The sequence below is a fragment of the Pelobates fuscus genome, chromosome 7 (assembly GCF_036172605.1).
Source record: "Pelobates fuscus isolate aPelFus1 chromosome 7, aPelFus1.pri, whole genome shotgun sequence".
In the NCBI taxonomy this organism is placed as follows: domain Eukaryota; kingdom Metazoa; phylum Chordata; class Amphibia; order Anura; family Pelobatidae; genus Pelobates; species Pelobates fuscus.
Window position 1 is genome coordinate 130,359,943 of NC_086323.1, and position 22,534 is coordinate 130,382,476.

The following is a 22,534-nucleotide window of genomic DNA, read 5'->3' on the forward strand; positions in this document are numbered from 1 at the left end:
GGTTCTATTGCCTTTACAATTTTTTACCATCCAAGTGTTTTGAAGGTAATAGGGCCAAATAAACTTATATTTCTATTTATGAAAGAATACACTTGGATTCTACATCCTAAGTCTGTTGGTGTTTGCAATGTGCATGTAAACCTTCCTGGTGCCTTTTTGGTTTTAATTGCATTTGTCCCTGACTAGGATCTACTTCAGACTTACCCTGTTTCATTGACTATATCCTACATTTGGGCTTGAATCACCTAGCTGTGTATTTGATTGGGACATTAAGTTTAAACCTAATTCTGTGGCTTCCTCCCCCCTCTGCTCAGGAGGTCGATGAACCCCTGTCCCATGCTGGGGAGTCCTCTAACTCCCAGTCCCCTGTTTATGTTGGGGCATGTGGCTCCTTCTGGGAGGAGGCTTCCCACGCCCTGCAACAGTCTGTTACCATTATGGCCACAATTTGGTCTATGTCTTCCATACCCCTGTCTGCTCTGGGAATGCTGCATTGGATGCTCTTGCACCAAACACTTTTGCTATGGGTGTTTCTTTCTCTTTGGGGCTGCATAAGAAGACTTCTGCTAAACAGTAACACCTGTCCCCTCTTGCCTCCAGATCCTTGAGAGATGGTGGTTCTCATTCTCGTTTCTCAAAAACGTACTAGTGTCATGCATAAGAGACTTTCTGCGCCAGGCAAAATGGGCACTGCGGTGCTAAGGTTTGGAATACCCCAGCGCTAGTCAGGTGGAAGCCCCCATAGTGGTCTTTACTTGGCACTTAGGTTGTGTGAAGACATTTAGACATTTTGGTCCTCTTACAAAATTGTTTGAACTGGCAGAAGATGCCATGACCACTAATCAGCTCAATGGTCCGGATTTCCTCCGAGGTTGGGTTCAAAGGCCAATATGCATCGCTGTTAATGTTAATGTAAACGTTAATTCCTCTATCTCCATAGAACAGACATTATTGAAATTGATCCTAAACTGGCAAACCTAGCTTTAACGTAGGCTGGCAAGGACGCCAAGGATCGCCTCTTTGGCGACTCCTTTATTAAGGATTTGGGGAAGTTTGTGGGGGCGTTTACAGACTTGGATAATTCACAGTTTTCTATGAAAAGGGTCTTTCAGAACAAGATCTTTACCAGGGCACACAGATCGAGACGCCATCTGGCTGGTCGCAACTCTTCAGACTTCAGCCGAGGTTCTTTTACCCAACACAGTTCTTACCAAGAATGCAGACAGCTTTCTCCATTCTTCGAGGGTGTTGATATGCTAGGTCTCATGGTTTCGGATGTGGAAGGGGCAACAGACGCCCAGTTGGTGAGTTATCCACTAACCCTGTATTCTTCCACTCTTCAGGTGAGAGGAAGACTCCATCAGTTTTTTTCCATGCGTGGTCGGTAATAACTTCAGATGTATGGGTCTACGATTCGGTTTGGAGGTACAGAATAGAACTGGTTAGTATGCACATCCAGTTATCTCCTCCCCCTATCATCTCTTTTTCCCGTCAGGATCGTGACCTCATAAACTCAGAGTTGACCACCCTTCTTCAAGCTCCATTGTCCTGTTGCTTAATCTCCAGTGGGCACTGAATCTCTTGCCCACCTAGGTTTGCCCATAAACTGGGGGGAAATCATGCCTGGTCCCATGCTGCATTAGCATCCTTTGGTCTTATGTTTGCTTAAAGGGGCTAGACTTTCTCATCCTCATCGACCCTGATATTATTTTACGTGGGATGTTTTGTATGTTCTCTCTCTTTTCAAGTCAAGGCCTGCTAACTCTGATCTCTCTTTGAGACAACTACCTTTGGATGTTCACTCCTTCACAGTGGAAGAGGTTATTTTGATATTTACAGGTGAACCAAGATGGCTATAAGGTTGGTCACTTACACGGCATTCCCCTCAAATTTCTTGTTGTGCCATGTCACCTTTCTTGCAAGTCTCATTTACAACCATGGCCTGATGGGTCAAGTTGGTCATGCACCAATTAGCTTGTTGATACTGCTCTTTTTTTGTGCCCCCAACCCTCCCTGCCCTGATGTTTTCTTGCTTTTAGCTCTATTTTGTCCCTCCCATCTCATGTTTTTTCTATTATGGCAGGATGTGTTCTATACAACTAAGGTTGGTACACTTGTTCTGTTGACCAGTGTTTTGATATTCCTACGTTGTTGGTTTTGATTTGCTTGACATTGCCATGTGTTATGGTGCCTCTTCAACTGGTAATTTTATACTGTTATGCGTATTATTATATATGTGCTCATTTAACAATTGGGCCTACTGTTGCCATGTTTTTATGCTTGTGCAATAACGGTTGGGTTCCTGTCTTTGCAGTTTGATTGTATGCTGCTGGGGCATTCATTGGCATTCCGCCTTACTGCTTTGTTCTAATGGGGTTTTGGATTAGTTGGTCAGTGGTGTTTGCCCTCCTGGTTCGTGAGGCTCCTGATGCACTGCCTGTTCTTTCTTCCAAAGTTTAAATGGCTGGTTCCGGAGTTGTACATGCTGGCCTGGTTGTTCTCGTTAATCAAAGAACGAAGAAATGCTAAGGCTGATGCTTTTGTTAAGTGTTAACTATGAGTTTTTAACTAAGATTTCTTTGTTATTGGTGGTTCAGAAAAGAAAGGGTTAAGCAATACTCGCCTCTGTGTCTTTTATAAAATTATGGATATTCATTATGAAATGGCAAAATCATATAATTATGTTTCTCACAGCTGCTCTGTCATAGCCCTGCTATTTTTTTAAATGTTATTTTTATGTTAAGCTTGCAGTCCTGACTGTCTCAGCATACAGTCTGGCGCTGGCCGCTGCACATCCACGGGCAGAAATAACCCTGCGCACGCGACTGCAAGTGCGTGCCGCACAAGCACATTTTGGAGCCAAAATGCCGGTCTGACCAATGGGAAAGGGAGGATGGGTATAAAAACCTAGTCTGACCTCCACTCAGTGCCCTGTCGTGGTTTCCCTTGTGGTTGTCCGAGAGCGCGTTCCTGTTTATAGTTTTCTACCTGGCTTTTGACTTTGGCTTTGCTTATTGACTTCTCTGTATTCTGGTATCCTGACTCCTGGCTTTCCTCATCGCTGCGTCCCTTTCTGTGTTCCCTGACCTCGGCTAGTATTCTGACTATTCTATGTACGTTAAATCCAGCCATTCTAAGGACCATTCGAAGTTGCCATCTTCGCAAGAATTAGTCCTAATTTTCATACGTGAAATTGTCCGTTTGCATGGCATCCCTCACAATATTGTGTCTGATAGGGGCTCTCAGTTTGTGTCCAGGTTCTGGAGGGCGTTCAGTAAACAATTGGGGATTGATCTCTGCTTCTCCTCCTCCTACCATCCACAGACCAATGGTACAGCTGAGAGGGCTAACCAGTCATTAGATGTTTATTTGCGTTGTTTTGTTAATAGCACACAGCACAATTGGTCCGAACTACTCCCGTGGGCCAGGGTTCGCTAGAAACAATGCTGTTCATGACTCCTCTGGGCACAGTCCATTTTTTGTCAATAATTGTAGGCATCCTACGGTTCTCCCTGCGTTTTTTTCTGATACTGCCATTCCTGCTCTGGATGAGCGTCTTGCCTCCATTCGGGATACCTGGGTTAAGGTTCAAACTGCTCTGGGGGCTGCTGCTGAATGCTTCAAACATTTTACTGATAAGCGTAGGAGTGCCAACCCGGTGTACCAAGTGGGTGACCGGGTTTGGTTGTCGTCTCGCAACATCAAGCTTAAGGTCCCTAGCATGAAGTTTGCCCCCAGATTCCTTGGTCCCTATAAAGTGCTTCGTAGGATCAATCCAGTATCTTACTCTCTGGCTCTTCCTGCATCTTTAGAGGTTCCCAACACTTTTCATGTGTCCTTACTCAAACCTCTTGTCTGCAATTGATATACTGTTCCTTGTGTTCCTCCCCATCCGGTGGTGGTGGGTGGTCAGGAGGAGTATGAGGTATATTCTATTGTGGATTCTAGGTTTTCTCGGGGCACTTTACAGTACTTGGTTGTTTGGAAAGGTTACGGTCCTGCTGATTGTTCTTGGGTTTCGGCTCCTGACCTTCATGTGGGCCGTAAGATCCGCGCTTTTCATGCCAAGTTTCTTCTCAAGCCCGGTCCTGCCGCCCCGTGGGCGGTCTTCAGGTGGGGGGGGTATGTCACATATCCATCTGACACTTTTCCCTCACCTGGTGCTCAGCGGCCGAAAGCTTGCAGTCCTGACTGTCTCAGCATACAGTCTGGCGCCGGCCGCTGCACATCCACGGGCGGAAATAACCCTGCACGCGCATTCCTCATCGCTGCGTCCCTTTCTGTGTTCCCTGACCTCGGCTAGTATTCTGACTATTCTATGTACGTTAAATCCGGCCATTCTAAGGACCGGTAATACGTTACTTATTTGTCATCCAAACTATACAGTTCTACGTGCTGGATCATACAGTAATCCTGATACATTGTCCCTGCTCTCCCCTCCAGGTGTCTCATTTCCTCCTCTCTCCCCCCGCCCCTCCAGGTGTCTCATTTCTTCATCTCTCCCCCATTCCCACCCTGTGTCCCATACCCTCCATCTCTACCCCCTTTCCTGTGTCACATTCCTACCTCCCTCCCTGTGCCCCATACCCTCTCACCCCTCCATGTGTCCCATTGTTCCCTCTCTCCCACCTCCCTTCCCTGTGTACCATTTCTCCCTCCACCCCCTCCTCTTCATGTGTCCCATACCCTCCATTTCTCCCCCTCCCCTCACTGTGTCCAATATCCTCCATTTCTCCCCCTCCCCTCCCTGTGTCCAATATCCTCCATTTCTCCCCCTCCCCTCCCTGTGTCCAATATCCTCCATTTCTCCCCCTCCCCTCCCTGTGTCCAATATCCTCCATTTCTCCCCCTCCCCTCCCTGTGTCCAATATCCTCCATTTCTCCCCCCTCCCCTCCCAGTGTCCCATATCCTCCATTTCTCCCCCCTCCCCTCCCAGTGTCCCATATCCTCCATTTCTCCCCTTCCTGTGTCCCATATCCTCTCTCCTGTGTCCCATATCTCCTTCCCCCCTCTCCTCCTGTACCTTACTGGCCGTGGTTCCCGGTCTGACAGGAAGCGCTCTCACAGTGAGAATTTCCTGTCGGCCACGCTACACACAGGCAGGAGGGGAGCAGCACAGTGCAGCTCTCCTTTCCTGCCAAACCTCTAGGAACCACGGACCTGGGCCGGTACGGCTGTGCACCGGCCCATAAGGTAGCCAGGCTGCCCATGGTCACAGGGGTCGTGGATGCTGCCGGGCTCCCTCGAGTGAGGGGCCCTGTCGCAGCTGTGACCCCTGCGGCCGTGGTAGGTATGCCAGTGCCTGCAACATTCTCTTGTTTAATGGCGTACCACAGCAACCACGCCACGTATCTGGCAACCAACTCCCAGTAACACGCATGCAGGGGGTCAGTGAGAGACAAGGATTGCTACTGCAGGTAACCCAGAGCCACACGGCAAAATAAGATACAGGTTGAAGACACAACTGATACAACCGCATGTAAGTTGCGGCGGACCATAAAGCACATAGAATATGTGAAAGTACAACGCTGTGACAAGATGTATGACCATGCAACTTTCCTTTTTACCTTGTAACCCTCCCTTCTTTTTTCTGTAAAACCCAAAACCAAATAAAAATTGTCAAATTGAAAAAACAAAACAAAAACAATTATATCGTCAGTGTAAGTGCCGTTTGTGTGTGAAAAATGAAAACAATGTGCGATCACATGGCACAGGAGGGCCAGAATGGCAGCAGGGGGACTCCCTGGGATGCTAGGTAAGTCCCCCCACATATATCGACGGCGTGGGATCGCCGGCGAGCGGGTAAGTACATAGGACGGCGGGTACATGCTATGCCTCCCGCCGGCGTTTAGAGCCGGGTCCCCAAGGATGGCATAGCCCGTCCGCCCGCCGTCCTTAAGGCGTTAAAGACAAGAGAAACACAATGCATATGTAAGTAGTCGTAGTAGTAGGAATTAAACAGAATGTATGCACTAAGAGTGATGAGTGTGTAATTGTGGAGATTAACAAGTTGGAGAGTACAATCTGGTTTATTTTGGGATTAAGGAAACTACAGAGTCAGTGCACAGAGTTTGTCAGGAGACAAGCATATCCTATGCACTTAGCATAAATTAAACCGCTGGTAATATAAAAAGAGTGATCAATAACTACAATAGCCATGAGAAAGAAAGACAGGAACCGTCCCCAGTATATGTGAGGTGTGCAATAAGGGGTCTTCTGTATAGCATGTGCTCAGCCGATGCCAGTTCTGCAGAGCCACTGGAGCTGCATGCAGGAGTCCATGGAGAATGGGACAAGAACAGTACTCCATGGAGTCTACGGTCACTCCGTGATCTTGGTGCTGGTCATGATAGAAAGGTGTCAGAACACACAGTGCAACACAGTTTGCTGCGTACGTGGCTGTGTAGCCATAGACCAGTCAGATTGCTCATGATGAACCCTGTTCACCTCCAAAAGTGCCCCTTAATGAAAGAATGTTGCCTGGTCTGATGAATCACATTTTCTTTTAGAACACGTGGATGACCAGATGCGTGTGCATTATTTCCTGGGGAAGAGATAGCAGCAGGATGCACTAGAAGAAGAAGGCTGGCCAGCGGATGCAGTACTATACTTTGGGCAATGTTCTGCTGGGAAGCCTTGGGTCCAGGCATTCATGTGGATGTTACTTTGACACGTACCACCTACGTACACCCCTTCATGGCAATGATGTTCTCTGTGGCCACTTTCAGCAGCATAATAAACCCTGCCATACTGCAAAAAATGTTCAGGAATAGTTTGAGGAACATGACAAAGAGTTCAATTTGTTGCCTTGGCCTTCAAATTCCCGAGATCTCAATCTGATGGAACAACACATTTGATCCATGGAGGCCCCACCTCGCAACTTGAAGGACTTAAAGGATCTGCTGCTAATGTTTTGGTGCCAGATGCCACAGAACATGTTCAGAGATCTTATGCATCAAAGGTATTTGGGCATTTGAGGGTATTCACATCCAAATTGGAGGAATGGTTTAGTAATTATAGCTCTTTAATATGTAGCCCCCTTTTTTTTTTCAAGGGATCAAAAGTAATTGGACAGTTGGATCAAAAGCTGTTTCCTGGGCAGCTGGAGGCTATTCCTTTGTTATTTCTTCATCAATTAAGCAGGTGAAATGTCTGTAGTTATTCCAGCTGTAGCATTTGGAAGCTGTTGCTCTGAACCCACAACATGCGGTCAAAGGATCTCTCAATTAGAGTGACACAGGCCATTCATAGGCTGCAAAAAACAATGTCCACTGAAAACCACAGTGGTGGATGATCGTAGGATCCTTTCCATGGTAAAGGCATATCATCATTAAAGTGTACCATAAAAAGAAGACTTCACAAGAGCAAATACAGAGAGTTCACCAAAAGGTGCAAAACCAATTATAGGACTCAATAATAAAAAAGGACAGATTAGACTTTGTCAAAAAACATCTTAAAAAGCCAGCTCAGTTCTGGAACAGCGCTCTTTGGACAGATAAAACTAAGATCAACCTGTACCAGAATGATGGCAAGAAAAAAATTATGGAGAAGGTTTGGAACAGCTCATGATCTGAAGAATACCACATATTCTGTAAAACACGGTGGAGGCAATGTGATGAAATGGTCACTAGTGTTTATTGATGATGTGATAGAAGACAGAAGCAGCTGGATGAATTCTAAATATATATGGATATATTGTCTGCTCAGATTCAGCCAAATTCAGCAAAGTTCTATAATAAACAAATCAATCACCTGATCTCAACTCTATCAAGCATGCATTTCACTTGTTGAAGACAAAACCTAAGGCAGAAACAACCACAAACATTTCCACTTAGGGGTGTACTCACTTTTGTTGCCAACGGTTTAGACATTAATGGCTGTGTGTTGAGTTATTTTGAGGGGACAGCAAATTTGCACTGTTATACGGGTTGTACACTTACTACTTTACATTGTAGCCAGGGCCGGTGCAAGGATTTTTGGGTACACAAGCGAAGATGATTTTGGAGCTCCCCTTACTCCCCCCAAAAGCATCTTCACCTGTGTGCCTCTTAACCTGCCTTTTGTTTCTTAACCCCTTTATTGTCCTATTTGTTCACCATTGTGTGTCTTACACCTCCCTTGTGTATCTGTTACTAACACTTTTTGTGTTTCTTACTCCCCCCCAGCCTCTTTGTGTGTCTCCTTCTCTCCCAGCCCCTTTGTGTCTTTTACTCTTATCAGCTCCTTTGTGTATTTCTCTTTCACCCCCAGCCCCTCTGTGTCTCTTTTTCCTCTTCTCCAACCTGTCTCTGTCTCTTTCACCCCCGCCCCTTTGTATTTCCACTCACAGGCCCTCTGTGGACTTTCTCACTCCCAGGTCCACCTGTGTGTCTTTCTCCCCCCTCATGTCCCTCTGTGTGACTTTCTCTCCACTCAGGCCCATCTGTGTGCCACTCCCCCCTCCATGTCCCTTAGTGTTCCTCTCTCCACCCCTCCATGTCCATTAGTGGTCCTCTCCCCTTCATGTCCCTTAGTGTTCCTCTCCCCTTCCTATCCTGTCCCTTAGTGTTCCTTTCCTCTCCCTCCCCTGCCCCTTAGTGTTCCTCTCTCCTCCCTTTCCTGTCCCTTAGTGTTCCTCTCCTCTCCCTGTCCCTTAGTATTCCTCTTCCCTCCCCCTTAACTGTCTCTTAGTGTCTCTTGGGTTTTTTGCTTTTCCGTCCCATACTCCTTTCTCCTCTGCTGGTGACAGTATTTGGCTTCTTAGATGACCGTTATTACGGTATATTTCGCTGTTTAGGCGAGCTAAGCTCGGAGCTCGGGGAGAATGTGTCCTCTCTGTTCAGCAGTTGGCTCCGCCCCCGGTTTAGTGGCAAAGTTTATCACAGTTTAACTATTATTATTATTTCATTCGGTTATCACAATGTGTATCGAGTATAGCTTAGGGTGTAAGCTTGAACACTAGCCGATCTCTGTATTTAGCTCGACCTATCCGATACAATAACTAGCAGAAACGAATACTCAGCAAAATTCCCGCTATGTTTTAGGGAGATTCTCCTAGACGTTACAACTACTGCGAAAATCAAGCAGAACCTGTTAGCGAAACGGCCACACGAGCCGACGTACCCGACGCAGAGCATTGCATTTATGGTTTCAGTTTCTCCCTTCCCGTAACTCTTCTTTGCTATACGACTAATCCCCACCGTTCAGGCAAGCATGGGACACGGAGCATAACCTGCCTATCCCACAGACCACATTTTAGCGCTAGTAACCCTAACACTGTCCCAAGCTCATTAGACCCAGCAGCCTGCATATATATATATATATTTTTTTTTTTAAATTTTGTTTAAGTCAATCTGTTAATTTCATGTTAATTCCCTGGAACATGTGTGATGTATGGACCGCCAAGATTTGCAGTGTTCAGCAAACTACCTGCAAACACTGTCGGGGCCATATCTGTCTCTTACTACCGCTCACCGCACGAGCAACTAACTGCTTACATTAATTTTTACTTATATTGATCCTCCTCCTGCAGCGGCTCGTAAATATACTCCTCGACAGATAGCAGTACACTACACTACGTATAACCCTGCATGTAACGTAGGTTTAAGTTATGTTTGTTTTATCACACTGTACACTGCGCATGATCCTTGGTATAAATCACTGACCGATTAGGCCTGAGTTACACCTGCAGCTCCTAACTTTGCAGATCACTGGGCCTAATGGTAACAGACAGTCTAACACTCCGCCTGCTTTAGACCTTAATAAATACCAAAGGTCACACACAGTTTTAGTGGACCACTCTCTAACAGCGCACACTCAGATGCACCCAGAGGGATAGCAGACCAACATGCCCCTAATTCACCATGGTGCTACTTAAAACCAGGCTATACCTAATGTGGTGGAATCTCGGTAAAAATAAATTTAGTAGGCCGAGATTACCACGTGGCATGTGTACGTGCATATGCTGACGTATCGATCAGTTGGTTGCACGAGGCAAGATACGATCAGTAGTGTACGGAGCATGTGCAAGAATACAGGATGTAGTATTCCCCCTCCTCCATTGTGCTGGACAAGCCATGCGGTCAAGCAGGAAGTTAATTCTTATTTGTGTTGATTGGTTAAGAGAATGTGCGGGTGGAGCTTAATATGGGAGGAGTTATATGCCTATATAAGGAGCCTGCACTATTGTCCGGGGCTCAGAACTTGCTGTATTTTGGTGACGTTAGTCCCTCTGAGTCCCGATCGGTGATCCAATAAAGAATCTCTTCCTTCCTGAAGAAACCTGTGTCCATCTCTCTGTGCTTGGCTTCCGTCAGTTTCTCCGGTATCATTTGGTGCATTGGCCGGGAAGCTCATCGTTCAACGGTAGCTGAGAGGCAGAGGCGTGAGACGGTCTATCTTTGCCCACGTTCTCTACGGCTGCACCCCTGAACTTCTGCGTGGACCTCCCTTCGTCTCGGCGCCACTGGTCTGTTGTCCAGGAGATCATCGGCCTCTACGTGAGAAGTGCTGGGGTGTCCCCGTCGATGAGTGTGAACTCAGGTTCAGGAACGAGGAGGTAAGACAACTGCTGTTTTAGACGGCAGGACCCACTAGGGGTATACCGATTGTGCGGTAGGCCCAAAGGGGTTTTGAATCTGTGTATCTGCCCCCTCTGTCGGAGGGAAGGAGCGAAGGCGCACCGCTCGATCGAACGCTCTTTAGTCAGACCGTTTGATTCTGTTAGTCAGGCGGGGCTCTGGTGTAAATAGCCCTAGCCGGACACCGGTGTCTTGTCTAGACTAGCGTTCTAGGGTGTACATTTTGTTCGCTAGGTCGGAGGGACCGGGAGACTAAGCGGCGTCTGTGTAAATTCGGTTCGCTAGTTCTCATCCTATCTGGGCTAAGTGGGAAGGCGTGTAAATTTGGAACCCACTAGACTTTTGATAGTGCGACTAAGAGGCGTCTGTGTAAATTCGGTCCTCTAGCTCGCTATATATGTGGTGATTGGGCAGTGTGGCTAACCAAAACGTATGTAGATTGTTTTTAGGTAGTCCATTCAAGGTACTGGCCAATAGTTTAGTTGGGAATTGTAAATGTGTTAACGATTGTTTAGTAAAGTGTATATCTTGTTAGATAGCGCGAGCTCAGCCGTCTAGCGAGAGTGTTAATAGTGTGTTGCTGTATTATAGTGCACGGTACCATAACCCTGTATATTTACTGACACTGTATATAAGTACTAATCATTGTCGTCCATTGCATGTTTAACACCATAACCACTAATAATTGTATTGTGACCTTAACTTGTGCTTTGACCTATGCTAACCGTACTGTAACCGCTATTTGTAAAAGACGATGTTACTGGGGTGTGTTATAGACGGGTAATTCGTATATAGAGAATTATAGCGTGGGTGACTGTATAGTTACGCCAAAGGGCATAATATTGATTATATAGTGACTGGTGTAGCAGCTGTGTGTACGGGAATTCCCTGAGTGTTTATTGTTATTGTGTACGTTTCACTTGGTAACCGTACCACGTGGTGCTGTTGCCAGAGGAAACGGGTGTGACTGTTGAATAAGTACGCGTGTATAGTATTCGTTGTCGACGACGTTCCATTGTTAAGTATGGGTGCGTCGCAGTCAACGATTCCGGATCCCTTAGGTTGTATGGTGAAGAATTTTAAAAAGGGATTTAAAACTTGTGATTTTGGGGTTAAAATGTCTCCTGTACGTTTGGTCACTTTGTGTACTAGGGAGTGGCCTACTTTGGTTGCGGCATGGCCGCCACGTGGCAGTTTGGATCCAACTCTGGTACAGCGCTTACACGTGGCTGTATCAGGTAGGCCTGAACTTTACGGCCAGTTTCCTTATGTTGATTGTTGGAGACAGGCCGTAAATGACTCGCCAAAATGGCTCCGGACATGCCACGAGGAGCAATGTCGCCTCATGGTAGCTAGGACTTGTTCGTCCACTAGGACTGGTGTTAGGCCCATTTTGGACACGCCCCCTGAGTCCGAGATCCCTTTGCCGCCCCCTTACTTTCCGTTAAGAAGAAGTGACGCAAACGCAGGAAGTCCTGCAGCCCTCCCCTCATTACCCCCATCCACTTCCGCTTCCTCCTCCAGTACAGGATCCACCCCCCCTCGTACTAAATCTCCCCTTCCGGAATCAGAACCAACCCCCATTAAAAACGAATATCCTGATTTGGCGCCACTTCAGACTTCCGGTCAAGCTTCATCTAGCTCGGCTCGAAGTGTTTTATTTACCACCTTTTCCCAAAGCCAACCTCCCACATCCCCATACCCTATCTCTCCCCGACCGGAACCCATGACTGACGCCTCTCTACGTAGCCCCATCCAAACCCGACAGTTGACTGGTGCCCAACAATTAAAGCACTATCAGATGCCTCTTCGTCTGAATCCCGGGTCAGCCTATATCGATGCCGCAGGTCAAATGGCATACGCTGACCCTGTCTTCGTATATGTCCCATTTACTACAACCGATCTTTTAAACTGGAAGACCCACAATTCCTCGTATACCGAGAAACCACAAGCTATGACTGATCTGTTCACCTCCATAGTACAGACACATAACCCGACATGGGCTGATTGCCAGCAGTTATTAATGACTTTATTTAACAATGAGGAAAGGACAAGAATAAATCAAGCAGCCATTAAAGCATTAGAGGATAAAGCCCGTACTTTAAACCAAGCTAATCCATCAGCATGGGCCGCAACACATTATCCCAACACCGATCCCGATTGGAACATAAATGGTGCTGATATGGTTCAACTCAGAGCCTATAGAGACGCTATAATTGCTGGCATGAAAGCCGGAGGAAAGAAAGCCATTAACATGTCGAAGACAGTTGAGGTGATTCAGAAAAGCGATGAAGCGCCCAGTGTCTTTTATGACCGATTATTAGAGGCATACCGCTTGTATACCCCCTTTAATCCGGAAGACGCAGATAATTCCCGAATGGTGAACTCCGCCTTTGTCAGCCAAGCTTACGGAGATATTAAGCGCAAGCTACAAAAGTTAGAAGGGTTTGCAGGTATGTCAATTACCCAACTAATGGAGGTAGCGAATAAGGTGTATATGAATAGGGATACAGAAAGTAAGAAAGAGGAAGAGCGCAAGATGCGTAAAAAGGCTGATATGCTAGCGGTAGCGATCGCAGGCGTAGATAGACGGGGCCCGGATAGAGGCGATAGTAGATGGAATGAGGAACCTCTAAGTAGAAATCAGTGCGCTTACTGTAAGGAAGAAGGGCATTGGAGAAATGAGTGTCCGCGAAGAGAACAGTCTGAGAGAGACAGACCTAGGTCAGGTTACGGAAACTTTAGAGGCAGAGCGAGAGGTAGAGGAGGCCCCGGAGGGAGTAATGGTTATAGAGGGAGTAATGGGAACAGAGGAAGTGTTAGGGAAGACAGGTATATTCCAGCAGCGCAAAGGTCCCGCGATAGAGAAGGTAGGGACTTCGTAGGATTGGCTGACACGGTCATGGAGGACTATTGATACCGACCGGGCTCCATCCCCCTTGGTCGAGCGGAGCCTATGGTCGATGTATCAATAGGGGGGAAAAGGAGTGCGTTCATGATCGACACTGGTGCTGAACATTCAGTGGTGACTAATCTAGTTGCTCCTCCATCTGGAAGGACTATTACTGTGATAGGAGCAACTGGAAGAAGTGCTGAAAAACCGGTTCTTAAAAGTCGACTCTGTACATTGGGAGGCCACGTAATAAAACATCAATTCCTTTATATGCCTGAATGTCCAGTCCAATTGCTGGGACGTGATATGCTATCAAAATTACAAGCGCAGATTACGTTCCTACCAAATGGAACAACATCTTTAAAGTTTAATGGACCTTCAGGTATTATGACATTATCTGTACCAAAGGAAGAAGAGTGGCGACTTTATACAGCGTTGACTAGCCAAAACCCTAGGAGTGATGAGACATTGTTTAACATACCAGGAGTTTGGGCAGAGAACAACCCACCAGGACTGGCCCGCAATATTCCACCTATAAAAATTGAACTGAAACTTGGGGTTTATCCAGTGAGCCTAAGACAATACCACATCCCGCAGAAGGCTAAGAAGAACATTCAATCCTATCTGGATAAGTTCATACGGTATGGTATCCTAAAATTCTGTACTTCCCCCTGGAACACCCCATTGCTGCCTGTTCAAAAGCCCGGTACAGATGAGTATCGACCTGTGCAGGACTTGAGAGCAGTCAATGATGCGGTTGTTAGTATACATCCAGTTGTACCCAATCCATATAACCTGCTTGCTTTAATTCCGGGCGGGGCTACTTACTTCACAGTCTTAGATCTCAAAGATGCCTTCTTTTGCCTCCGAATTGCCGCAGAAAGTCAATGTATTTTCGCTTTCCAATGGGAAAACGCTGTAACGGGCTCAAAACGCCAGATGACTTGGACAAGACTGCCCCAAGGGTTTAAAAATTCACCTACCCTATTTGGTTCAGCCCTAAGTCAAGATTTACTGGATTTCGAGTCCATCCCAGGAGAGTGTGTCTTGTTACAATATGTAGATGACTTGTTGATAGCAGCAGTTACAAAAGAAATCTGTCAGCAAGCAACGCACGATCTACTGCACATTCTCTGGAAGGCAGGATACAAGGTGTCTAGAAAGAAGGCTCAGTTGTGTTTGCCAACTGTCAAGTATCTGGGATTCCATATCTCTGAAGGTCAAAGAATTATGGGGCCAGAGAGAAAAGAAGCTGTCTGCCAAATACCAATACCCAAGAATAGAAGACAAGTGCGAGAATTCTTGGGGGCAGCAGGCTTCTGTAGGATATGGATTCCCAGCTATGCGATACTAGCAAAACCCCTGTACGCAGCTATCAAAGGTACAGAGCACGACCCCTTCTTATGGACCCAAGAACAGCAAACGGCATTTGAAGATGTGAAGAAGGCTTTGATGAGTGCCCCAGCATTAGGTCTACCTGATCACACACGACCATTCTACTTATATGTACACGAGCAAAGAAGAATGGCTGTGGGAGTATTGACACAGTACTTGGGATCATGGCAAAGACCTGTTGCCTACATGTCTAAGCAATTGGATGCAGTGGCCAGCGGACTTCCACCTTGTCTAAGAGCAGTAGCTGCAGCCGCCCTGCTAGTAGCTGAAGCCGATAAACTCACTCTGGGTCAAGAACTTTATGTACGAGTCCCACATGCAGTACAGACGTTGTTGGATTACAAAGGAAATCATTGGTTTAGTAACAGCCGTATGACCAAGTATCAAGCAATGTTGTGTGAAAACCCAAGAGTGCATTTAGAGACTGTAAACACCTTAAATCCAGCTACCCTTTTGCCACAACCTACTGAAAGTCAACATGATTGTTTGGAAGTAATGGATGAAGTATTCTCAAGTAGACCAGATCTTCGTGATTTTCCCATCCAGAACCCCGATGTTCAATATTATACTGACGGCAGTAGTTATGTGAAAGAAGGGATCCGCTATGCAGGATATGCAGTAACAACAATAGACAAGGTGATAGAAGCTCGGCCACTGGCGAAAGGAACATCAGCACAAAAGGCAGAATTAATAGCACTAACACGAGCGTTACAATTGGCTGAAGGTTTAAGAGTGAATATCTATACGGACTCTAAGTATGCGTTTTTAACCACTCATGCCCACGGAGCTTTGTATAAAGAAAGAGGACTACTGAATTCAGAAGGCAAAGAAATCAAATACGCAGCTGAAATCCTACAACTATTGGAAGCAGTGTGGGAGCCGAAAGAAGTCGGTATCATACATTGTCGAGCGCATCTGAGAGGAGATGGTGATGTAACCAAGGGAAATCGGATGGCAGATAGTGCAGCTAAGCGTGCTGCTGAATCAGGAAGACAGGAGTATGTGGGGCATATAGCTGCTCTTATACCAACTCCACTGTCCCAATGGACTCCAGTTTATACAGCTCAAGAAGAGGAGTGGTTAAAAACTGAACCGGGAAAGTATTTGGAGAACAAGTGGTATCAGCTAGAAGATGGAAGAATAGTCATACCAGCATCACTAGCGGTAGAAATTGTCCAAAATTATCACAACGGGACACATTCTGGGAGAGACAGTACTGAAGAATCTCTCAGAAAACATTTCTACATACCAAGATTGTCCAACTTGACTCAGGCCATTGTACGAAGATGTGTAACGTGTGCTAAAAATAATGCAAGACAAGGACCAGTAAAGCCACCAGGAGTCCAGTTTATGGGGGGACTCCCCATGTCCGATCTACAAATAGACTTTACAGTGATGCCTAAATCGGGTGGACATCGTTACCTGCTGGTAATTGTGTGCACCTATTCAGGCTGGGTAGAAGCATGTCCTACTCGTACAGAGAAAGCAGGAGAAGTTGTAAGATTCCTGCTACGAGAAATAATACCCCGATATGGACTACCCTGTTCTATAGGATCGGACAATGGTCCAGCTTTTGTTCATCAGTGCCTACAACAACTGACTCATATGCTTGGTATAAAGTGGAGGCTTCATACTGCATATAGACCCCAGAGTTCTGGTAAGGTAGAGAGAATGAATAGAACTATAAAGAACCAGTTGGCTAAAATGTGTCAGGAAACCCAACTTAAGTGGAACGTTCTCTTACCCATAGCTTTATTGCGAATCCGCAGTACCCCTACCAGAAGGATGGGCCTCTCTCCTTTTGAAATTATGTATGGGCGACCACCTCCCGTACTTGGTAACTTAAGGGAGGATTTGAGTCAGTTGGGAGAAGGAATTACCCGGCAGCAGGTTGTAGAGTTGGGTAAGACTATGGAGGAGGTACAGAAATGGGTACAAGATAGATTACCTGTGAATATTTATCCCCCTGTTCACAGTTATCATCCAGGAGATCAAGTGTGGATTAAAGAGTGGAATAATGTACCGTTAGGGCCCAAGTGGAGAGGTCCTTATGTTGTTCTTTTGTCTACCCCTACAGCGATAAAAGTAGCCGAAGTGACTCCGTGGATACATCACTCCAGGGTTAAGCCAGCAGCAGTCGATTCTTGGCAAGTTACAGCAGATCCAGAGAATCCCTGCAAGATCCGGTTAAAACGCACTACTCAGTCGGAGTAACGAGGAATCGTGTGGATTACAAATTTTATTGTTACAGGTGTGAGTGAGAAGGCCATAATAAAGCCTGTCCTCTTACCAACACATAGTGTATAAGCCAGGAAAGTCTCGAAGGGACACCTGTGAAGACGAGCAGAACTCCATTCCCTGCAGCCCTCACATCCTGGAAGCTGAGGCTCCATCGCACGGACGAAGACTGAGGATGACGGCGAAAGATGTGCTTTTGATAGTGTTTATTTATATGTGTTTTTATATTCAGGAAGGTAGAGGTACCGACACTCCTAGCTGTGAGGTATGCATTAAGACTACGAGAACAGGTAACCATATTTCCCAAACCCTAATTTGGCATTCACAATACGAGTGTAAAGGAGATGTATCGAGATGTAGATACTTAAATATAGACTATAGTGTGTGCCATTTAGGAGTAGGAGAACCTAAGTGCTTCAGTCCGGAGTATCAACCTCGTACAATTTGGTTGACTCTCAGGAATGGAGATCCTCAGGGGACCCTAATTAATAAGACGGTGTTAGAATCCGTACATTCTTCGGGTGTTCTGCTATTTGATGCGTGTAAAGCGATATCGAGTGGTAGAAAGCCGTGGAATGTATGTGGGGATCTTACATGGGAGAGGACGTATGGGTCTAATGATAAATATATTTGTCCCAGTAGTAAAAATAAATATGTAAGTCCTAGATGCCCAAATAAAGACTATAACTTTTGTCCATATTGGTCTTGTGTGGGGTGGGCGACTTGGGGACAGACAGTAGATAAAGACATGATAGTGACTAAGTTGCCGACTAGCCCATATTGTAAGTCTATGGAATGTAATCCCATCCATATACTTATAAATAACCCCGATAAGTTCTTAGACAAATATGGCAATTTATTTGGGTTTCAAATATACGGGACGGGTTTAGATCCTGGGACATTATTGTTTATAGGGATAGAGACTGATACGGTATCCTCCCAAACTCATCAAGTATACCATTCCTTTTATGAAGAGATGAGTATAGATAATAAGATCCCCCATAATGCTAAAAACCTGTTCATCGATTTAGCCGAAAGTATTGCCGGTAGTCTTAATGTTACCAACTGCTATGTGTGTGGAGGTACTAACATGGGAGACCAATGGCCTTGGGAAGCAAAGGAGGTAATGTCCGGTTCTGAGGCAGTTGACCAACTAATATCTACACAAGCCGATTATCATATGAGTGTTAGAGGTAAATCTGAGTGGAGATTAAAGACCTCCATCATAGGTTATGTTTGCATAGCAAGGAAAGGAATAATGTATAACACTTCTGTAGGAGAATTAACTTGTCTAGGGCAAAAAGCTTATGATGATGATACAAAGAATATAACCTGGTGGTCGGCTTCAAATGTCTCAGAACCATCTAACCCGTTTGCTAGATACGCCAATTTAAAGGATGTGTGGTTTGATTTATCCATCACATCTACCTGGAGAGCCCCAGCGAATTTGTACTGGATCTGTGGTAAGAAAGCCTATTCGGAGTTGCCACAGGACTGGGAAGGGGCATGTGTGTTGGGTATGCTCAAACCATCCTTCTTCTTGTTACCAATTGAAACAGGTGAGACTTTAGGTGTTAAAGTGTATGATGTGAATCATAGGAAGAAAAGGGGACCCATAGAGATAGGCACCTGGGAAGATAATGAATGGCCTCCCCAGCGTATTATAGATTATTATGGGCCAGCCACGTGGGCTGAGGATGGTACCTTTGGTTACAGAACCCCTATTTATATGCTCAACCGTATTATAAGATTACAGGCGGTGGTTGAGATTATCACTAATGAAACATCACAAGCGCTCAATCTTCTAGCGAAACATAATACCAGGATGAGGACAGCAGTCTACCAAAATAGATTAGCCTTGGATTACCTTTTGGCAGTAGAGGGAGGTGTATGTGGGAAGTTTAACCTAAGCAATTGCTGTCTTCAAATAGACGACGAAGGGCAAGCAATAGCTGAGCTTACTAGCCATATGGTTAAACTAGCGCATGTGCCTACTCAGGTATGGAAAGGGTATAATCCAAGTAGTTGGTTTGGTAGCTGGTATGAGTGGTTTGGAGGGCTTAAGGCAGTGGTAGGTGGAGTCCTACTGATTTTAATGTTGTGTCTACTCCTGCCGTGTCTTATACCCCTAGTAGTTAGGTCTGTGCAAAGCCTGATAGGAAGTATAGCAGAGAGGAAGGCTGCTGCACAGATAATGGCGATTTACAAGTATAAGGCTTTAGATCAGGGAGAACCAATGCAGGAAGATGAGTGTTGAAGATTCACATCATAAGATAAGTCTGGTCTGGTTCAAGGTAACTTGCGGTGTATGCAAACCAAGGTTAAGTGATGCCTCAAGTAATTGTAAAATATCAAGAGGCATCAAAGGGGGGAATGTGGTGGAATCTCGGTAAAAATAAATTTAGTAGGCCGAGATTACCACGTGGCATGTGTACGTGCATATGCTGACGTATCGATCAGTTGGTTGCACGAGGCAAGATACGATCAGTAGTGTACGGAGCATGTGCAAGAATACAGGATGTAGTATTCCCCCTCCTCCATTGTGCTGGACAAGCCATGCGGTCAAGCAGGAAGTTAATTCTTATTTGTGTTGATTGGTTAAGAGAATGTGCGGGTGGAGCTTAATATGGGAGGAGTTATATGCCTATATAAGGAGCCTGCACTATTGTCCGGGGCTCAGAACTTGCTGTATTTTGGTGACGTTAGTCCCTCTGAGTCCCGATCGGTGATCCAATAAAGAATCTCTTCCTTCCTGAAGAAACCTGTGTCCATCTCTCTGTGCTTGGCTTCCGTCAGTTTCTCCGGTATCACTAACATTACTACATAAATTGCACCAGCCTGTATAACCGACATAGCACGGCACCGCTAGCCCATTTAGCCTACCTAACGTACAGACGGTACCGATATAAGCCCCGGCACAAGTCAATATAAAGTCCCACACTCTGTTCACAGTGCTCTCTGGCAGAATTGCACCAATATGCTAGGCAGCACTGCATAGATCATGGGAAGTGACTGTGACCCACTGCAGTTTTTAATGCACGCTGTTACTCCCCTACAAAACATAACCAACCTGCCTATAATGATTACACTGTTAGCACACTAACCAGGCAAATTCAGACTACGACCAACAGTGATAACTTACCTACCTCAGCTCTGTTAAGCGTAAACCTTACCATTTTATTCCAATGACTTCAATGTTTAGCCTTTCGGATGACTGCTAGATTTATATAAAAACGAGCAAGATTTCATGCCACTGTTTCTGCACTTCATGCCAACTTCTACGCTCCCCCAGCCCAGGGCATTGGTTAACCCTGGACTTGCCACAGTGACCTGACAGACCAAGAGGACTGTCTCACGCTAGGCACCACAAACTAAGCTACATATGCCGATAAATAATGATGCCAACCATATCATATTTTTCCTTGTTTTTACACACTACCTATGGTCTACTACCCTTCAATCACCTAAGATGTTAACAATTTAAGCATGTACTACACTGTATTTCTGAGGTATGCACCCCATAACTAGGCCAAGCTTGATTCCTGTAAATCACTAGCATCTACATCTACACTTGTAGCCATCCCTGATGCACACGATTAACAGGGCCGGCGCTACCTGTAAGGCGGACTAGGCAGCCGCCTAGGGCGCCCCTTGGGAAGGGGCGCCGCCAGGAGCGCCGGCCCCCCTAATGCTGCAGCCGCCCGAGCGCTCTGTAGAGAGCCTCAGGCGGCTGCAGCTTTGCCCGGGCTGGTGCGTCCATGAGGGCGCACCGCCCGGGCACAGCATGAGAAGAGGGAGGGGGCTGACAGGAGGGAAGCGCTCAGCGCTCCCTCCTGTCACTCCCTCTCTGTAGCGTGACCGAGCGCAGTATAGTCCGCCGGTACAGGGAGCATCTGTCTCCTGTATTCGGACGGACTAACAGGAAGTGAACACTGGTGTTCACTTCCTGTCAGTCCGCCGGGTACAGGAAACAAAAGCTCCCTGCACCCGCGGACCATGATACAGAGCTCGGCCACGCTACTATAGAGGTAGGGGAGGGTGGGGGGAATAAATAGAGAGGGGGGGGGGGGAGATAAATAAATGGAGAGGGAGGGGAGGAGGAGAAATCAATGAAGAGGGAGGGGGGGAGAAATAAATGGAGAGGGGGGGAGGGGAAATAAATGGAGAGGGGGGGGAGGAGAAATAAATGGAGAGGGAGGGGAGGAGGAGAAATCAATGAAGAGGGGGGGGGGGAGAAATAAATGGACAGGGAAGGGGGAGAAATAAATGGACAGGGAGGGGGAGAAATAAATGGACAGGGAGGGGAGGAGGAGAAATCAATGAAGAGGGAGGGGGGGGAGAAATAAATGGACAGGGAGGGGGGAGAAATAAATGGACAGGGAGGGGGGAGAAATAAATGGACAGGGAGGGGGGGGAATAAATGGACAGGGAGGGGGGGAAATAAATGGACGGGGGGGGGATAAATGGACAGGGAGGGGGGGAGGACAGGGAGGCGGGAATAAATGGACAGGCAGGGTGGGGGGAATAAATGGACAGATAGGGAGGGGGGAATAAATGGACAGACAGGGAAGGGGGAATAAATGGACAGGGAGGGGGGGGATAAATGGACAGGGGGGGAAATAAATGGACAGGGAGGGGGGGAAATAAATGGACAGGGAGGGGGTAAATAAATGGACAGGGAGGGGGAGGGAATTAATGGACAGGAGGGGGAGGGGATAAATGGACGGGGGGATAAATGGACAGGCAGGGTGGGGGAATAAATGGACAGGCAGGGTGGGGGGAATAAATTGAAAGGGGGGGGGATAAATTGACAGGGAGGGGAATTGACGGGATTAGGAGGGGGAATGAGAGTGGGGAGGGGAGAAGAGAGTGACAACGGGGGAGACGAGAGTGACAAGGGAGGGGGAGAAGAATGGGACACGCAGGGGAGAAGAGAGTGACAAGGGAGGAGGGGGGAGAAGAGAGGGACAAGAGGGGGGAGAAGAGAGGGACATGGGGGGGAGAAGAGAGGGACAAGAGGGGTTGAGAAGAGAGTGACGAGGGAGGGAGAGGGGGAGAAGAGAGTGACAAGGGAGGGGGGAGAGATTGACATCCATCACACACACACAATGCACCCCTTGCACACAGAAAAACACACAATGCATTACACACAGACACACACACACAAGCAATTCAACCCTTACACACAATGCATCCCTTACACACACAGAAACACACAATGCATTCCTTACACACACTCAATGCACCCCTTACAGACGCACACACTGCATCCCGTACATACACAGAAACACTCATTGCAGCCCTTACACATACAAACACAGATTCACACAATGCATTCCTTACACACATATCAGGACATCCCCTACTCCTGTGAACAAACTAATTGGTGGAACATGAAGGTGGACCATGGGGCCCAGACCTTGAGCTGTGCAAAGGGCCTTAAAAAAA